Below are 18771 nucleotides of genomic sequence, written 5' to 3'. Positions count from 1 at the left end.
GGCAAAAACCCATTTACCTCATTCTGGCTAATAGACCACAATATTACTGTCACTCATCACATGGTACATTAGGAAGATGTTAAAGAAAGATAAAAGATAAATAAACTCGCAACGTGATGCTGATATCTATTTATTAAAATGAGCTTGCTTATATTTTATTCAGTTACAAACTGGTTATTTAAACATGACTAATACAATTCATCTTTTGTTTTGTTTATGTTTTTTCAAATAAGCCTCTTTATATTTAAATTTAATCTCTGTTTAAAAATGACACCGGGTAGACATACTAAGAAATAATTCAGCAAAGACAAGAAGTTTAAGTTTTGCCAAGTTGAAGACAGCATTTTTAAACACAAGAAGCTTCTTCATGAAGGTTATAATTCATATTGACAATGATTAACAGAATCATAAAGTATAATGTAATGTGGCAGGGCATTGATAATACGTCCTCTATATCCAGCAGGACAAATCTTATTTGGTGCTAGCCGTGCAATTGGGCCGGCAGGAGACTAGCACCCTGAGGTGAGATTATGAAGGAGGCATGGCAGAAAAAAAAAAAAACAATCCTTGGGACCAAATGTGCTTTTTTTTTTTCCTTTCTTTTTAAATCCCAGGAGTTGGACTGTCAGAATTTTTTATTTTAAAGCTCATGGATCTAAATTGCAGATAATATAATCACTATTAGAATCTCACATTTCCTTCCAATGCAGAGATCATTTGTTTCAGGGAGCAGAAAATCAACGGAGAAAAACAACAACAACAAAAAAAGGAGAAGCAGAAATAGAGAGGATGGGAGAAAAAAATTGCATGTTACATTAAACCGACATAATTACCATTTGTTGTTTTTCTTTCTTGTTTTGACAAAACAAGCAAAAAAAACAGAAATATTATTATTAAAGCACGTTTAAAATGTGCAGAATTAAACACATGGAGAAATATCTGCGTGATTCTTCAGGCCACAAAAAAACAAGCAGATTAAAAACAAAATTAAATGCAAAAACAAAGAAAGGTTAGAAAGGGACGTGAATTGAGTGATGGTTGCGGTCGGTCTGAGAATGTCTTGTTGTCGCTGAGACAGAGAGAGAGAGAGACATGTGTATGTATGCATATGTGTGTGTGTGTCGGAGGGAGAGAGAGAGAGAGAGAAAGAGAGAAGCCATGGAATGTGCTTGCTTTTCATTTCTCCTCTGCACTCAGGCCCGGGTGGTCAGGGGGTCAGGCCAAGCAGGCTGCTATTCATGGCCAGATCAAGTTTATGTGAGAATCTGCTCCTCCTTTGCCCCCCATTAGCATATCAATGCTTAATAAAATCGCTGCGTGAACGTGTGAGATCCCGTCACCCAGGAAGTCATGCTGGGAGACTTTGGCTTGGGGGAGAAGAAAAAAAAATCCCTCTTCGCTTTGTGTTCAGAATAGACCCCCCCCAGCCCCCCCCACCAAACACACACACACACACACACACACACACACAGCACCACCAACACCCACCCACCCGAATCTCCCCTCCGCTTCTCAAACAACACAACTGCCTTTGCCATATGCACAATCGAAATGGTCCGCATGTGCACATGTGCGCACACACATAACCCTCACTTCACACACCCCCTCCTGAGCGCTCTAAGCTCTCGCACATGCACGCCCGCAGGTCAATCCCAATGTCAGCCGAGCAGCTTGTCATGTGTGTCGTCATGTGCATGCATGCGCGTGTGTGTGCGAGCTGTATGATGCATAGTTTTCAGGGTGTGAACAGACAATGACGCGTGGGGAACGCCTTGCGCGCGCAACCCCGCTTCCTCCGGCAGCCTCATCAAAGCCTGCTGTAGGGACGCCGGGGGAATCAGAAGGAGGACTTTAACACACCTCTGCCGCTATTATTATTATTATTAAACCTAGCCGAGGTGACTGGTGACGGCGAGCAAACCGATAAAACCTCCACCACATCCCTCTCTCTCTCTCTCTCTGTCTATTCAACACCATTATACTGCAGTCCAGAGAGACTGTTCCTGTCTCACAGGCGGGACAAACGTCCCTCCTTCCTTTAAGACTGGCTTGCAGATGTGAAGCCGTCACTTGCAGGAAGGTAGGTGGGAAAAGGTGGGGGGGAATGGGGGGTGGGGGGAATTTGTGCAGCGTGATATTTCATTTATTACGGTCTCAGGAAACACTGCAGAAAGAGAATGTGTGTGTGTGTGTGTGGTCTTTGAATGTCCTCTGATTTCCCCCCGATACACATCACAGAAATAAAGTCAAGCGATGTGGCACGAGTCTCATGAATAAACACTCTTTTATTATCTGGATATTAATAACCATAACACATAACAGTTAAATATTTATATAACCCCAAGTCTGCCTTCTTTACTCGACAGAGTTTTCGTCGGCGTGCCGCAAGGACCGACTGGTGAAAACGAGCGTTCTACAAACATGAACGCGGATTACGAATGGTAGCAACGGCGTAACATCATTAAAGCAGTAAAAAAAATAAATGAAATAAAATAACTCAGACACATTTATTCTGACGGACGCCTCTGTACGAGGTCCAGGGGGCGAATCTGACAAAAACATCCAGCGGACCTCAAGCCAAGAAGCTGAACAACAAAGTGTTTCTTAATTATCACCGACAAAAACTTTCATGTTTTAAAATGTTAATAATAATAAGAAGAGTAGTATTAATATTAATAAAAAAAGCTCGACACTTTCCTGTTTTGATGTGATTTAAATATTCGCAATAACCGCCTGCCCTTTGCCTCCACTTTCATTTAATATCCTCTGAACTCAGGGGACCGTTCGTGACAAATTATAAACTATATTTATACGGTTAATTTTACCTCCTGGTTATGAGCGTTATCCAGACGCCGATATTCAGGTAGTCACATTTAACCTTGACAGAAACTTTTGTACTTGATTGTACAGACACAAGCAGGTGAGATGCTCTGGATGCCGCGGGCTCAGATTTGTGTGATGATAAGCCTCAATAAAAATAAAATTAAATTAAATAAAAGAAAAAACACGATACGAAGTTGGCCTGCTGTATATATTTTTTGGTATTGTCATGACGGAAAGAGCAATGAACTTAATTTTCCACGCTGATCTCCAATCAGATCAGCTCGGATGCCGTGCAGTGACGATGTCATGACATTTAGATCTTATATTTAATTTTAGCGGGAGGAATGAAAAGAAAAGCTTGCTGACAGAATCGTCCATTTTACGTTGTTCAAAAAAGAATGCAATGGCTAGCAAAGCAAAAGCACCAATCATTAATAAAAAAAACAAACAAAGCTATATGGGCTAAAAATCTACTGTATCGGTCTCACAGTTTAAACAGGATGTTTAGCGAGATTTAACATTTCAAGAAAAAGTTCATTTCAGCACTAATTAGTGTACATATATACGAGTTTGTACTTGAGATGGCACATTCTGATGTGACTGAGTCACTACCAGGTCAGTACCGGGCCAGTACGAGCAGTAACTGGTGGATTGAATATCGGAGATCTGATACTCCAACAAACATCAAAAAAATGAATAAAATACATTTTTAACTGGGAATGTTTACATTAAAAAAAAAAATTTTCTTTCTTTAGCATTTATTTTACGATATTTACACTTAAGTAGTTTTTATTTTACAAATAATAAATACTAAGGGAACTTAATAAATATATAGTCTGAATCCGTTATTGTTTTTATTTATTTATTTTTTTACATGAAATTTGATATTTTCTGTTTTATTCCGAAGACAATAAATGATGGAATCGACCCAGATAGTAACGCCACTTGATTTCTTTCTTTGTGCTGATCCCAAGTCAGTCGTCCATCACAATTCACTAACAGCAATCTAAAGCACTAATGGAGGACATGACGTCATCTCTGCATTTAAAATCTTCAGGTCCTGATTTAGTAAGAAATGTCCAGCGTTCTTGTACTCAGTGAACACGCAAGTGGCGCCGAGTCAGAGGGAGTCGATTCGATTTGAGCTTTTGTTGTCATATAATCGTGATAACATAAACCTTTGGTGTATGCATCCAGATTTTTGGTCCAACTGCATGTATGATTTGAGATGAGATGAAAAGAATTTAACTGCAATGTGTTTTTTTTTTATTCTTCTTCTCCTTATTATTATTATTAGGAAAAAATATGTCTCACTATTAGATAACTATCGAGGTTTTATTTACAGAAAATAAAAATTCCTGTTACCTTTAGTTATCAATGATCTCATTACATGCTTACATTTGTTTATTTGTTTAACATGTTAAAAGACAGAGGTTTTTTTCCCCCCGTTTCACAGACCTAATAGTAATATAACCTGGAGTATACGACCAGCTCCAAAAGACAAAATACAATTTTCTTTTTTATTTTAAAAACTACTGCATTATTTGTAATATTCATTGTTGTTGAGTCGTTTTTGGAGTGACAAACTGTCCTATTCAAAACTGGGTTGAACAAATGTTAAAGATCAGTGTACTTAAAATATCCCGCCCACTACGGTGTGTTGCTCCGCCTTCTCCATCACAGAACATCCGTCTCTGCCCCGTAAAAACAGCAACAGGACTCAACTGGCTCGCGACCAACCGAAATAGCAACACGCTGGCTTCGCCCGGCGAATTCGTCTTGCGTCAGAATGAAAATAGAGACATGACGTAATGAGGTTATTATTCTTTTGACGGCCATTTTAGTCTCCATCGAGTTCAGCCCTGACCCCGTTGCGCCTACCGCGGGGCTTGCGTCTGTATGGCACGCGAAGAAGGAGAATAGCGGCATGACATCATCGCCCTATCATTTCAAAAGACACATAGAGGGCCTGCAAACGCCGCCACAGGCTGAGATGAGATGAGGCTGTCAAGTGAAACCCTAGCTGACCAATATGTGCTGCTTTTCATCGTAGCTGGGGCCGGGGGGCTCAAATAGACCCTGACAGCCATTAAGAGCCGATCTGATTACCGCACAGTCTGGGGACTCAGACCAACAACCTCCCCCCCCCCCCCCACACCACCACCACCACCTCCACCACCACACCACCATGATCCCTAAACACCGGGGCACTGAGTTCATCCTGCTCACGTCAGACGGCAGACATTTCCAGCTTGAGATCTCTCAGTTCTGCTGTCGGCTCTTCCAGCGCGAGCATATGTGTGCTTCTCTGGCCAAGCGTAAGTGAAACCAATCACGGAGGTTGTAAACAGAGACACAAATCTTACCCCCCTCCCCCCCCCCCCCATCCCAATCCCAGGGAAAGGTCCAGGTCTCTGATTTAATTTCCTCTCTCTGAGACGACGACTTTCGCATCAGTCTACTTCTAATTACGCAGACTTTTCTCATGTTGTTCTTTTGTTATTTATTATTTTTTTCCTTTTCTTTTCAGCATATGATCTGCATCTCAAAAAAAAAACTTTCCAAATATGCCGGCATGACAAATAGCTTTGTTCCTTGAGACGCTTCTTTTCATAGCCGACGGCGTACCACGTACGTCTTAAAAAGCAATCTCCATTTTTATTTTATCCACAGAGAGGAAAAACATTCATCTGATTAGCAGGTACGCTGAGAGGTAAGAGGCCTCATCTTCTTCCCCCATCTATTCATTGCCACCGTTTAATTTATTTTGGCTGCATAATCCCTTCACTTTCAATAGCAAATTTAATGGGCCCCATGACCGCAGCAACAGACCAGTCAATATAAAAACCAGACAACTCATTACTTCACACGCTGCTATCTCCTGCAGCTGGAGACTTCATGTACACAATAGCAGCAGCAGGCTGTATTAAGTTTCCACTTGCCAGATCCCCCTTTATTGCCTCTAAATCTGTCTCACAAGAGCCCTTTAGCTGCGTGCACACATACACACACACACAAACACACTCCCTTAGGAGGAGACTCCCTAGTGTCTGGTCTGGCGGGGTCACGTGAGACTCGGCCTTCTCCGCTCGCATATGCACGTGAAACTTACTGGGCCACACCTTCAGACTTCCTGCCAGCTTAATCGACTAAAACCGCTTTGTTCCGCTCAAGAGCGCGTAATTATAGATATATTTTTTTAAATATATAAAGACTGTGTCCATATGTTAAACAGAAATTGGATTAGAAGGAGATGAATGTGAGCGTTTAACAAACATGAATTAATAATGATTGGAGTAATAAGGAAAAGCCTTGTCTGCACATTAGAACATTAGTTCCATCGATTAATATAAAACTATATTTTTTTTATCTCTAAATACTTAATGAGTTTAAAATGAAATGCCTTCATAACCTTGTGAGAACAAATACTGAAATGGAAAACTTTTTTAAAAGTGCATAATCCTACACATCACGATCAATATGAACTGATCATGCATCATTATGCGTCAACATTTTAGCATTATTATTTTTATTCATTTTATTTTGTTGTATATAAGATAAAGTCTGGTCTCAGGACAAGCAGAGCTGCGGCAGCAATGAATGAATCCAGATAAATGATAAAAGAAACTCGCGGGTATAGTTTTGCTGCTTGTCGGTGTGATATCATTTTCCCTGGAATAATCCGGGCCAAATTGAGAGCAACATGATGAGACGCATTTACAGCTCCTCAGAGTCGGTCCGGCTTCTAAAGCCGGGATCGCTAACAGCACCGACCGGTGACTTTCCCCTCGTGCCGCTCCTCCAATTACGGGCAGACAATAGGACAAGTTAACCCCATGCTGCCTTCCCATTGTCTCACACTAAATATTTGCCTTTGCCTTTTGTGTCTGGCGTACTCCCCTTTCCTCATATACTCTTTACACCACCCCACACCCCAACCCCACCTCCCCAGGCTTCCCACCCTCCTGGAAGACGTCCTAATGAAAACTGCCTCCCCGCCCGTCAGCCCGGCCATCAAAGGGACAGCACTGGTCATTTTGAGTGGACTGTGGCTCTGAGACGGGGAAACGTGTCGCGCCCTCACGATGAGCCCCTGCCGTGGGCTTATTAATGAGGAGGAAGTAATACCACTGTGCTTAGACAGCCAGTCTTCTCCTATCTCTGGGGCTGCCGTCTCCCCGTGACAGCACATGCACACATTTCAAGGTACGACAAAAAAAAAAAAAATCTTTTTTTCTTTGGCCTAAAAATAAGATCTTGTCTCCTTCTGGGAAGTTATTACTAATTTCTTTTATTTTATTCATTTCTTTAACCGTTTTATTTACATTCAACACCTGTCCGGATTGGGAACTGTGCAGATAAAATATACCGTCTGTGCTAAATTTGTTTGGGTTTTTTCTTTCTTTTTCTTTTCTCTCTTTCCTTCTCTCAATCCCTTTTGTGCCATTCAAGTGCGACTGAATAAGAAATGGATCACCGCGAACGGCCACAGTCTCCGGCTCAGACATGACATCATCGCTTTTATGGCTCGCCCGGTGAGGGACCGTGTGGGGGAGAAAGCTCCTTAGTGCCATTTCACTGATAACAAAACCTGTGCGTGTGTGTGTGTGTATGAGAGAGAGGGAGTGTGAGTGTGTGTGTGACAGAGGAGGAGAGAAAGAGTAAGAAAGAGAGAATACAGACAGAGCACCTCAACGGTACACAATGTAGGAAATCCAGTATTGAAACAGTGTCATGCCTGAGACGCGGTAATGAGGGGAAAAAAATAATACAAAATTAAAAGAGCACAAAGGAAAGATTGGTTGTTATCAAAAGTTTAACATTTAAAAGTGTTCTGATTGTTCTAAATGGGGGGGGACATAATAATAACGAACAATACGTCTGTCCTGATGACAAAATCGGTAATTGAGGCAGAATAATGAAAAAAAATCTGCACCGACACAATTAGCGTGCCTGAATCCATCTTAACCGTGATTATTTAATCTTTAACACACTTATCTTAACAATAACGGCCTGTCAGGCGACTAAGTGTGTGACATATGTGTAACCATCGAACACGGACGGTATTTTATGCTAATGGTTGGAGCGCCAAAACTTTAAAAAGAACTGAGTGTCCTTAATATATTTCACAGAACGATTTCTTTAAGTGCTGTAGTTATTGTTAAGACGTTTGGACACATTAAATAAAATTCTAATTAGGTTTAATAAAGGGGTGTTTATTATAGAACATATGTGTTTTACACACACACACACGCGACACTATTTTAAAAAAAATAAAAAAGGGTCACATTTTTTATGTCTACTTTTTACGTCTCTCAAAGTTCTCGCACATAAAACACTTAATAGTTTTAAGCCGAGAAACGAGCCCGGTTTTAAAAACGGTCAAACTCCCTGCGAGGAAACATAATACCTGGGGAAACATGTTCTAAGGTGGGGGACGCGAGGTGGGGCTGGGGGTTTCTGTTCCTCGACATGCCACCAGACACCTGGAAGCTAACAGCTCATAAAACACTGTGGCTAATTGTGGTTTTCCTTCTTTTTCACTGCGAATGGCAGCACGACACATTTACGGCCTGAGAGGCAGTTAGGAGCTCTCTGCACCTTGCTCTCGGGGTGGGTTGTGGGGCCTGAAATAAAACCCACATCCACCTGGCTATCGGTTTAGATCGCGCTCGCATGCGCGCGTATGAAAAATAATACTGCCCCTTTTTTTCCCTCCGAAGGACTGGAAGAACTAGAGCAGTGCTCATTAGGGTCGGTGAGGAGAGCACAGCACATTTCAAAGGAAGGAAGGAAGCTGTGTGAAATGCTCGTGAGAATGTCTGTGTATGTGGTGATGGACGAGGGAGGGGGGGAAGGACGGACGGACTTGGGGGGGAGGGGGGGTGTTGGGGGTTAGTAGATAGCCGTGTTTCAGAAAAATCTGGGCAACAACTCCTGCCTGGAGACGCTTTATTAGGGAACGGCAGAGACCTCGGCCAAAAATAAACCTTCGCCACAATGACTTCATGAGCCCTCGATAAGAAGGTGTGTGAATCTGCTACTTCAGAAGATAGTGCCCTACATACCTAAAATAGGGAGCGAGATCCACTGGAGTGTACAGAGAGAAAGTGAGGGAGAGAGAGAAAGAGAGAGAGAGAAAATGAGAGAGAGAGAAAGAGAGAGAGATCACCGTATCCCACTTCCACTCCAAAATGGTACATTCTGGAAATCATTTTCGAGTCGACTAAACTGAACAAAAGTTTTTTTCTTTTGTTTGAGAACCACGTTTTTGGAAACGCCACAAAAAATTATAAAGTGATTTAAAGAAGTAAAAGAAAGAAAGAACGAAGGCTTGTGTCTTTGATAAACTTTTGTAGGTTATTTTTTTTTCAGTTTGTTCGATATTAGATATTAGAAGCAGCAGTTGCTAGAATCAGAGTTATTTTACATTAAATAATAATAATAAAAAACTCAGTTGAAACTAATTTAGTGACGAGACAAATTTAAAACTTCACTAAATAGCTAAAAAACTAATCTCATACTGTATGTTGTTTATTAATAAATATAATTATTAAATATACTCCATGACTAGAATAGTCAACTTTAAAATATCACAGTAAAAAAAAAAAGTTTTTTTTTTTTTAACTAATGGGGTTTCAGCTTCACTTCACTTTACTCAAATACTGAATAAAACCTTGTAGGTATTATTTCTTAAACAGATTTTAATTACTTTTTCAATTTCTATTTGTTCAATAAACACGAGTTGAAAAATAAAAAAAATTTCTGGAGTGAGATGAGGATATTCCAGGCCAACACGTTTAATCCCTGCATGAAATAAAAACTCCCGAAAGCAGGTTATCAGGCCTTTATATTGTCCCTGTTCAATTCCCATTTCTAAAAGACTCACGTTATGGAAACTCATACCTCTTTTTTATTTATTTCAGAAATATTCAAAGCACAAACGTAAGTGATTTAAATTCAGTGCAACACAGCGTACGGTGCGATAAGTACCGCCAAGTCAAACCACATTTCCTATTACAAAGAAAACCTGTGTCCAATTCTCTGCAGGAGCGAGGAAACCACTTAGTTGTGCAACTGCTCAGGCAGTTCAATGCGCACTCGTTTCCGAAAAGTCCCCCTCATCCACTGCCAAGTTCAAATCATGTGCGCAGTTCGAGTCAAGTTGTAAAATGCAGGGAAAATGTAAGTGAAATGTATTACAGCAGGATAAGTACAAAGAGGAAGAAAAAAAAGAAGAAAAAAAAGGCATGTTGTGCAGGCCTCGGGCAGATTTATGTTCAGCCCTTATCTGATTGGATTCTCTATTTCGCTAGGTAGAAACACACACACACACACACACACACACATACACATCCTTTTAGGGCTATGAGGCGGCTTCACACACAGAATTCAAACACAAAACCCTAGTTTCACCAAGACCCTGCCAAAAATGATAAGGTAGACTAAGAAAGAACACTCAGAGAACTCGGTGCTCTACGGGTACGGTTTTGCGAGAAAGAGTAAACAAAAGCATGCACAAATCACTTCTGCATCATTCTCAGGATTTTTCTTTTTCACTTAAAACAAAACAGCCCTTTGTGTGAGTGTGTGCATGCAAGAGAGAAAGAAAAAAGAGAGAGAGTGAGAGAAAGAGTGAGAGAGAGAGAGAGAGAGAGAGAGAGAGTGTGCGGTGCATCCAGGCAACTTTAGCAGAGCGACGGACCCGAGCGCGAGAGTTGTACTCACTGTAGTGGATAAGTAGTAGCCTGTAACGCGGGAGGAGGGAAAAAGAATCCTCTTTCTCGTCCCGATCCATTCTGTATTTTAGAGCGGTTAAAAAGAAAAGAAAAGAAAGAAAATCTCTCGCTCTTTCTCTATTTCTCTCTCTCTCTCTCTTTTTCTCCTGGACGGAGCTGGCTAAGCGAGAGCGAGGCCCCTCGTTCACTCACTCACTCCCTCGCTCGCTGTCAGGGTTGGAAACCGGCTTCTGTGTGCCGTGCAGCTGTGTGCTTCTCCAGCACCCTCCTCCTCCTCCTCCTCCTCCTCCTTCGCTCCCTCCTTCCTTACTCGGGTCCCAATACAATGCACTTCTGTACCACGGCGCTGCGAAACATGGCCGAAACGCTGCTCGTTCCCTTCTGATAATGTGGAGATCATCGTTGTGTTTCGGGTTAGAGCTTGAGAGAGAGTGAAGAGAAAAAAACAAAAGACCAAAAAAAATAAAAATGAAATGCAATAAAAGAAGCGAAGCGAGTGGAAAACCTTCGGGCACTGCCTGATGCAGGTTTAAGTTTGCCGAGTGCCGTTTTCCCCCCCTCCTGCACATTTTGTGGAATCGCTGCTTTTTTCGGCAGTGGGAGGGGACAAGGCCAAAGCTCCCGGGCTGAGGAAACTGCGCATACTCTCTACCGGCAGAAACTTCCTCCTCAGCGCTGGTAATAAGCGCTGCATGGCCCGTCTGAGTGAGCAGGAATGCGAGGGCTGCTCTCAAAGAGGCCCAGTTTGACAAGGCTCAAAGTCACTTCACCGCGACCTCGAGGTCACACACAGCAAGTGTGTGTGGGGAGTGAGGGGGAATAAGTTACACAGGGGGGAAGGGGCCATGTTTAGCAAGGCAAAATCTCTTGACAAGACTTGCTTCCTGACTTAAACAGAAAACACGGGAACCTTTACAGAAACCCCCCCCCCCTCATATTTTTTTTACCCCTCCTTCGGGTTTAAATGCTATTTATTCCATTCACATGCAGAGTGATGGAACGATGCTTAAAAAAAAACTGCACCAAAGTGAGTCAAGGAAATAATTTGGTATGATGACGTTATCAGAGAACGATTCAGCTGAAACATACGCGGCAAGATTCTCATAGACTTTTTTTAAAAAAAGGGAGAAGAAAACTGGAGCAGACTGTAATTCTGCGTGGCTTGGAGTCCCGGCACTTCCACCGCGGTGACACGCGACGTTTAAGGTCGTCTTATTTGTAAACGTGAAGCGAGAAAAAAAAATATGATGCGCTGGAAAACTGAAAGGCGTTAGATCACACATTCATCACGGCACAACTTGGTTTTTTGTTTTGTTTTTCAAAATACCATCACAGCCCTAAATCTATCAAAATGATGAATATACTCAGGATGCTTAAAATACTGCTGAACTGCTCAAAGTTTGAAACTAAATGAGAAACACTGATGCTGGAGTTTGTTTTTTTTTTCCTTCTTTCTAACACGTAGCACAACATATTTAAACCATGAGTAAAGTTGTTCTGAGAAGTTGTAAAGCAGTAAAACAGGACCGAAATGGAAATGGACATGAATTTCAGTCATAAACTAAATAAAATGAGCATATACAGAAAGAAAAAAAAAGATATTTAAAGGGTTGACCTTAATCAAACATGCAGCAGGGTCTCTCTGGGTTTAAGCTAAATAATATTGTAACAATTTTATTAAACCCATCAAAAGCTACTAAAACATTTATTGTTAATTTATAAAGTTATTGAGCATGAAAAAAACAAAAAAAAAAATCCAAAACATAATTTACAAATACAATTGCACAATTTCAAGGTTGCACTGAAATTCACTTCATTTCACTTATTAATATCATTATTTTATGGCTATTATATTTTATTATTTGTGACTTATATTCACAAATTATATATTGGTGTATATTCTTTTTATGCATCTTGTAGCTTCCTGTTGTTAGCATTGCACTAGTAACTTTTGGTCAGTTCTCACATTCCCCTGTGTACCCTACAAACAAAGTCATTGCTGCAGAATATATGGAATGTCCTTCAGGATCAATAAATTAATCTATCTATCTAAATATCTATCTATCTACAAATACAAACCTTGGAAATATATTAGTTTGTGGTAGATGGTTTGAAAACAAACAAGCAAAAAAAAAAGTAATAACTGGATAAATATGTTATGAACATATTCCTGATACTATTTAGTTTTAATTCATCATGCCAAAACTTTATGGTTCAGTATCTTAAAATAAATAAATAAATGAATGATTTCATTTGCAATTAAAATTTTTCTAACAATATTTCAGGATTTATAAATATAAACAGATGTGCCTACAGATGTGCATTAATTTCATAAATTTACCTTCGTGATATTACAGTATATTAGCATCTAAACGCAGGGTTGCGTTCTCTATTGAAATGTTTAGGCACAGTCTGATTTCTGGGTCAACACTTTCTGAAATGAGGAAAGATAATCAACACTGGTGAGGAAGAACAAAGAACAAAAAACATTTCAAAGAAGAGTTCATTGAGATTTTTCTAAATTTATTGGTAGTGAATTAAACAGCATTAGCTCATAACATATTTATCCAGGTATTACTTTTTTTTGCTTGTTTGTTTCTTTTTAAACCATATACCAGAAACTAATATTTCTAAGGTTTGTATTTGTAGATAGATAGATTAGTTTTATAAATTAATTTATTGATCCTGAAGGAAATTCCAAATATTCAGCAGCAATGACTTTCTTTGTAGATATGATTGCATGCTGTACATCTTTATATACACTTTATTTATATACTTTATATATATTAAAAAAATTTTAAATGAACATATAAAGGGCTCAGGATTGTGCAGTACAGAGTGACGTATCCTTTTATTTAGCACAGCCCAAAAAATCTGATGAACTGAATTGTATTTCATTTTAAGCAACTTTACAAAAAAAAAAAAAAAGGGTCATATAAACAAAGAAATAGCACGGATACACATGATCATGTGTTTTTGGTTGTTTCTATGACAATAATAACAATCATAATAATATTCTTATTATTATTATTATTCTTATTATTTATAATGAATACAGTTTGATGTCTGGAGCCTCCTCGTAAACACACACCAGCAAGACTTCCATATATATATATATATATATATATATATATATATATATATATATATTATATTTTTTTTCTTCATTGACCTGTGCTATGTTCGTTGAGTTTTTTAATAGAATAATTTTATTGGTAAAATATTTCTTTCAGAGGCTTGGTTTCGAAAAAAGTTTGTTTTTGTGTTTAAAAAAAATTATATAAAAGTTGTATGAAAATATTGGTTAATAGAACAAATATAATCAAGCTTGAAAGTTTGACTCTACTGAATGATGAAACGTTTTGATTTGACATCTAAAACTTGAAAAGCGCTCTCACGGAAAATATTGTTTTTATTTGTTCAAAAGAGTCATGAATATGAATTTTCTTCCCTTTTGTCTGGGATGCGAAACACAGGACTGTGTGCAGAAAGATATCTGTGAACAATTTAAAAATTAATAGATACTCTTGTGCAAGCTGTACGGACTCTACAGATGTCAGGACTTAGAACAGAAAAAGGCTCATCGCAAGGATATACGTGACATATCGGTAAATGGATGATTGTTTTGCCTTTAATCGACAGCCATACCATAAAGATCTAGAGCCAAGAAACGATCGCTGCCGAAGGCCAGAAATAACAGTGTGTGAAAACGCTGATAATTAACACTCGCTCTCTCTCTCTCTCTCTTTCTCTCGGTGGTTTGGCAGGAGGACCCAACTCATTCTTTGCGAGGACAACTTTTTAAAAACTGTCTCCAAGTTAAAGATTTGTGTCATATATTTCATTCAGTGTGTTGATTTAAAACTAAGAGTTGCGAAAGGATAAATAGCTGACAGATTATATATAAAGCGAAAGTGTGTGAAGTAAACTGGCAACACAAACAATGGGGTTTAAAGATTTAAATGGCCATCGATCAGCGAACGATGTCATTCATAAGGTTTCGAAATGAATATTCCTCCATGAGTTAATTACCTTTTATTCCTTTTAAACTCGGCCTATTTTGCTAAATAACACACTGGTTAGAGGGTTAGTGCTAGGACAGAGCTCATACTATAACACAGCCTCGGTTTCTCCATCTCTCGAACTTCTCTCAAACATTTTCAAGTGCACAAAGCATTCAGTAATTGATTCTCTAAGGCACTATTGAGAGCAATAGAGATATAGACACACACTTCTTCTGATTGACAATAAACTGCTTTAAAAAATTAATTAGATAAAAATAGTTTTTCCGTACATTCCAGCCGTGCTTTTATGGGCTCACAATTGTAAATCTTGCTTATATAAAACCTATATAAAAAGTTATTCATGATCAAGGTTAGAGAAAAGATTATCAAATGTAGCTTTTCTAATTTCGTCTGTATGACATCCACTGAAAATTGCTCTCACTTTACAGACTTTCTTTACTTTTACCGATGGATAACCTTGAATTTTTTTTTTCTTCTATATTATTATTATTAAATTAACCTTTTTTACAAAAAAATAAATAAATAAATGTTTTACTTTTGCTGGCTACTGAAACAAACGCTACGCCTGCTATGTCGAATTATCACTAAGTTAAAGCAAGCTTCTAAAGAAAGAGCTAGCTTGGCGATGTGTATGAAAGAGAAATACGTCCTGTCATCACTTGACAACACCTCTTGTGATAGGAGAAGGGTTTTAAGATGGCCTTGGGAATTAATGTTATCACTAATGCTAGTAATAAACTAAGTGAACAATTGAGATTTTTTTTTTTACTTTAAAAGAATGAAAAATGAGAAGCTAGAAACCACAACAGTGAAGGGATAAAAGGACAATATTGGCATTTTTAATTCACGAATAATAAGAAATTAAATTATATGGGAACAAGGCCTCAATGATCTACTTCTGTCTGTTCAAACAGAATGCAAATCTATTCTTAAATATATTTTTTTCTGCTTTTTTTCTACTCTGTTTACATTTAGTTTTAGGTTAATTATTACCAAAATACAAAATTTGCTTCTATACAACCAACTTAGGTAAACATAACTTAATATCAGTTTTATTGCATTGCTTAACCAGTCTCAGTGTGTTATACTGTGCATATACTTATTATCACTCATAGCACGGGTGTGTCTTAGTTGAATCAACTTATTTTTTTATGCATTGGCCGCCCTTCTGATTCATATTCCCGTTGTTTAACTCATTCAAGACAAGTCTAGGTTTGTTTGATGGACGATAACAAAACAGTTGCACGATTTCCTCATCTAGTGAATAAAACTAAGGTTTGGTAGTGAAAGCTAAGCAACAAGCGCATGGGCAGGGCAGTGGTGGCTCAACAGTTAAGGCTCTCTGCATTACTAACCAGAAGGGTTGGGAGTTCAAATCCCGATACTGCCGAGCTTCCACTAAGTCCCTTAGCTCTATCTGTTCCAGGAAAGCTGTATCGTGGCTATCGCTACATCCTAAAAATCTGGGATGTGTGTAAATTTCAGTGTGTTGTAATAAGTTGTGGAAGTTGTGAAATTTGTGCAAATACTCAACACAACAAACAAGTATGTACAGGTGTCTCTCATGGGTTGATCAAGCAATATGGTAAACAGAACATAATGTGAAAGAAATGTTTTTAGTTGTAAGGGATAACAGGCCAGTATATCATTGTGCCATAATGCCATAAAATTATTTTTATGTTACCAATTACCAAAATACAAAATTTGTAAATAAAAAGTTAAAGATAAAATATAAAATATAGGTTTCTTTGCATTATTTAACCAGTCTTATTGTGTTATACTTTTACATAGTTATAACTTATTGCTCTTGTGTGTTAAAGTTTAATAAATTTACAATCACCCTTTTTTTTTCATTGGCCGCCCTCCTGATTCATATTCTCATTGATTAACTCAGGCAAGACAAGTCTGGGTTTGTTTAAGGGACGATACCAAAACGGTTGCGCATTTTCCTCATTTAGTAAATAAAACTGAAGTTTGGTAGTGAAAGCTTAGCAACAAGCACATGGGCAGGGCAGTGCTGGCTAAACAGTTAAGGCTCTCTGCATTACTAACCAGAAGGATTGGGGTCCTGATACTGCTGAGCGTTCACTGAGACTGTCCGTTAACCCTGTCTGTTCATGGCTTTCTAAAAAACTGTGATATGGGTAAAAAAAGATTTTTTATTTTGCTAAAAAAACTTACTGTAACTTTTTTGAAATTTGTTCATGTACTCAAGCAATACAAAAATTACAGTCAATATAAAAATGTCATAACTTAAATGATTTACACACATGCTTTTCAGTTGATTGAACATGATATATATATATATATATATATATATATATATGTGTGTGTATATATATGTTTCAGTTATAAGGAATTACAGGACAATAATATTGCTTTTACTTTATAAATAATGAAGTTGGAAAGGGTGGTATGTGGATATATACAGTGTTTATATATATATATATATATATATATATATATATATATATAAATAGTTAATTGGTTGATAAACCAAAATGGTATGCACAACATAATGTGAAATAAATGTTTTAGTTATAAGAGATAACAGGACAATATTATTGCTTTTACTTCATAAATAATGAGAGATTGGATTATATTGGAACAAGACTAAGTTTTGGGCTCCATGATCTACTTCTGCCTGTTTAAACAGATGGCAAATCTATTTTCAAATACACATTTTTCTGCTTTTTCCTGTTACCTGATCAACATTAAAATCCCATTAAGTTCGTTTTTAAGTTAACAATTGCCAAAATACAAAATCTGGTTCTGGGCAAACTACTCAAGTAAACATAACATTAAAAACAATATTTATTGCATTGCTTAACTAGTCTTGGTGTACTTTTACATAGTTATCACTCATTTTGAATCAAGTTGAATCAATTTACAATTTCCCGTTTTTTGTTGTTGCATTGGCTGCCCTCCTGAAACCTGAACCCTTCTAGGCTTGTTTGATGGAAGATATGAAAACAGTTAATCCTTTTCCTCATGTAGTAAGTAAAACCTAAGTTTGAAGGTAAAAGCTCAAACAAAAAGAGCTTGGATACTGTCTAACTTCCACTGACACTGTCCCTTGACCTATTAATCTGTTCCAGGAAAGGTGTATCGTGGCTGACCCCATGTACTTAAAAGCTGTGATGTGTAAAAAAAAAAAAAAAAAAAAAGATTTCCGTTTTTTTCCTGAAATAAGTTACTGTAACTACTGTAACTCAGATATTTTGCCATGTACTCAACACAATAAAAATTATAATGAATATAAATGTTTCACAATTTAAATGACAAGAGGAAGCAAATTTTCACAAATGCTCTTGAGTTGGAAATGGTTGAACATTGACATATACTGTATATATATATATATATATATATATATATATATATATATATATATATATACCAGATACATATACACAAAGTATATATAACTAATAGGTTTATGAACAAAAAGAGTATGCACAGTATAATGTAAAAAAAATGTTTTAGTTATAAGGAATAACAGGACAATATCATTGCTTTTATGATGAGAGATTGGATTATATTGGAACAAGGCTTAGTTTTGGACTCCATGATCTACTTCTGCCTGTTTAAACAGATGCAAAATCATTTTTAAAATGCACTTTTTTCTGCTTTTTTCCTGTTAGCTGATCAACATTAAAATCCCATAAACTTAGTTTTAAGTTAACAGTTGCCAAAATACTAAATCTGCTTCTGAGCAAACAACTTAAATAAATGTTTTATTGCATTGCTTAACTAGTCTTGATGTGTTATACTTTTACATAGTTATCACTCATTACACTAGCGTGCTAACATTAAACCAATTTCGAATTTCACCCTTTTTTTCCTTTCTTTTTTTTGGCGTTGGCCGTCCTCCTTAAAACCGAACCCTTCTGGGCTTGTTTTATGGCCTATACCAAAACAGTTGCTCATTTTCCTCATGTTGTATGTAAAACCTAAGTTTGATAGTGAAAGCTAAGCAACAAGCACATGGTCAAGGCAGTAGTGGATCAGCGGTTAAGGCTCTGCATTACTAACCAGAAAGGTTGGTGTTTCAATCCTGATACTGCTTGGCTTCCACTGAGACTCTTAAATCTGTTCCAGGAAAACTACTGTATATTAAGGCTAATTCTATGTCCTAAAGCTTTGACATGTGTAAAAAAAATAAAATAAAAATAAAAACATCTTAT

At 37.9% G+C, this 18771-nt stretch overlaps 1 long non-coding RNA gene across 1 annotated transcript in view; it reads right to left on the bottom strand.

Moving 5' to 3' along the window:
• Window positions 1-11185, bottom strand: part of LOC128545407 (uncharacterized) — a 52453-nt gene extending 41268 nt beyond the window's left edge. The window contains exon 1 of the long non-coding RNA XR_008365862.1: window positions 10552-11185. This is a non-coding gene — a long non-coding RNA (uncharacterized LOC128545407). The remainder of the gene's footprint in view (window positions 1-10551) is intronic.
• Between the last annotated feature and the right edge of the window lie 7586 nt (window positions 11186-18771).

Source organism: Clarias gariepinus, chromosome 17 (assembly GCF_024256425.1).
Source record: "Clarias gariepinus isolate MV-2021 ecotype Netherlands chromosome 17, CGAR_prim_01v2, whole genome shotgun sequence".
NCBI lineage: Eukaryota > Metazoa > Chordata > Actinopteri > Siluriformes > Clariidae > Clarias > Clarias gariepinus.
The sequence above is the reverse complement of the archived record's forward strand: the minus strand, read 5'-3'. Positions and strand labels throughout refer to the sequence as shown.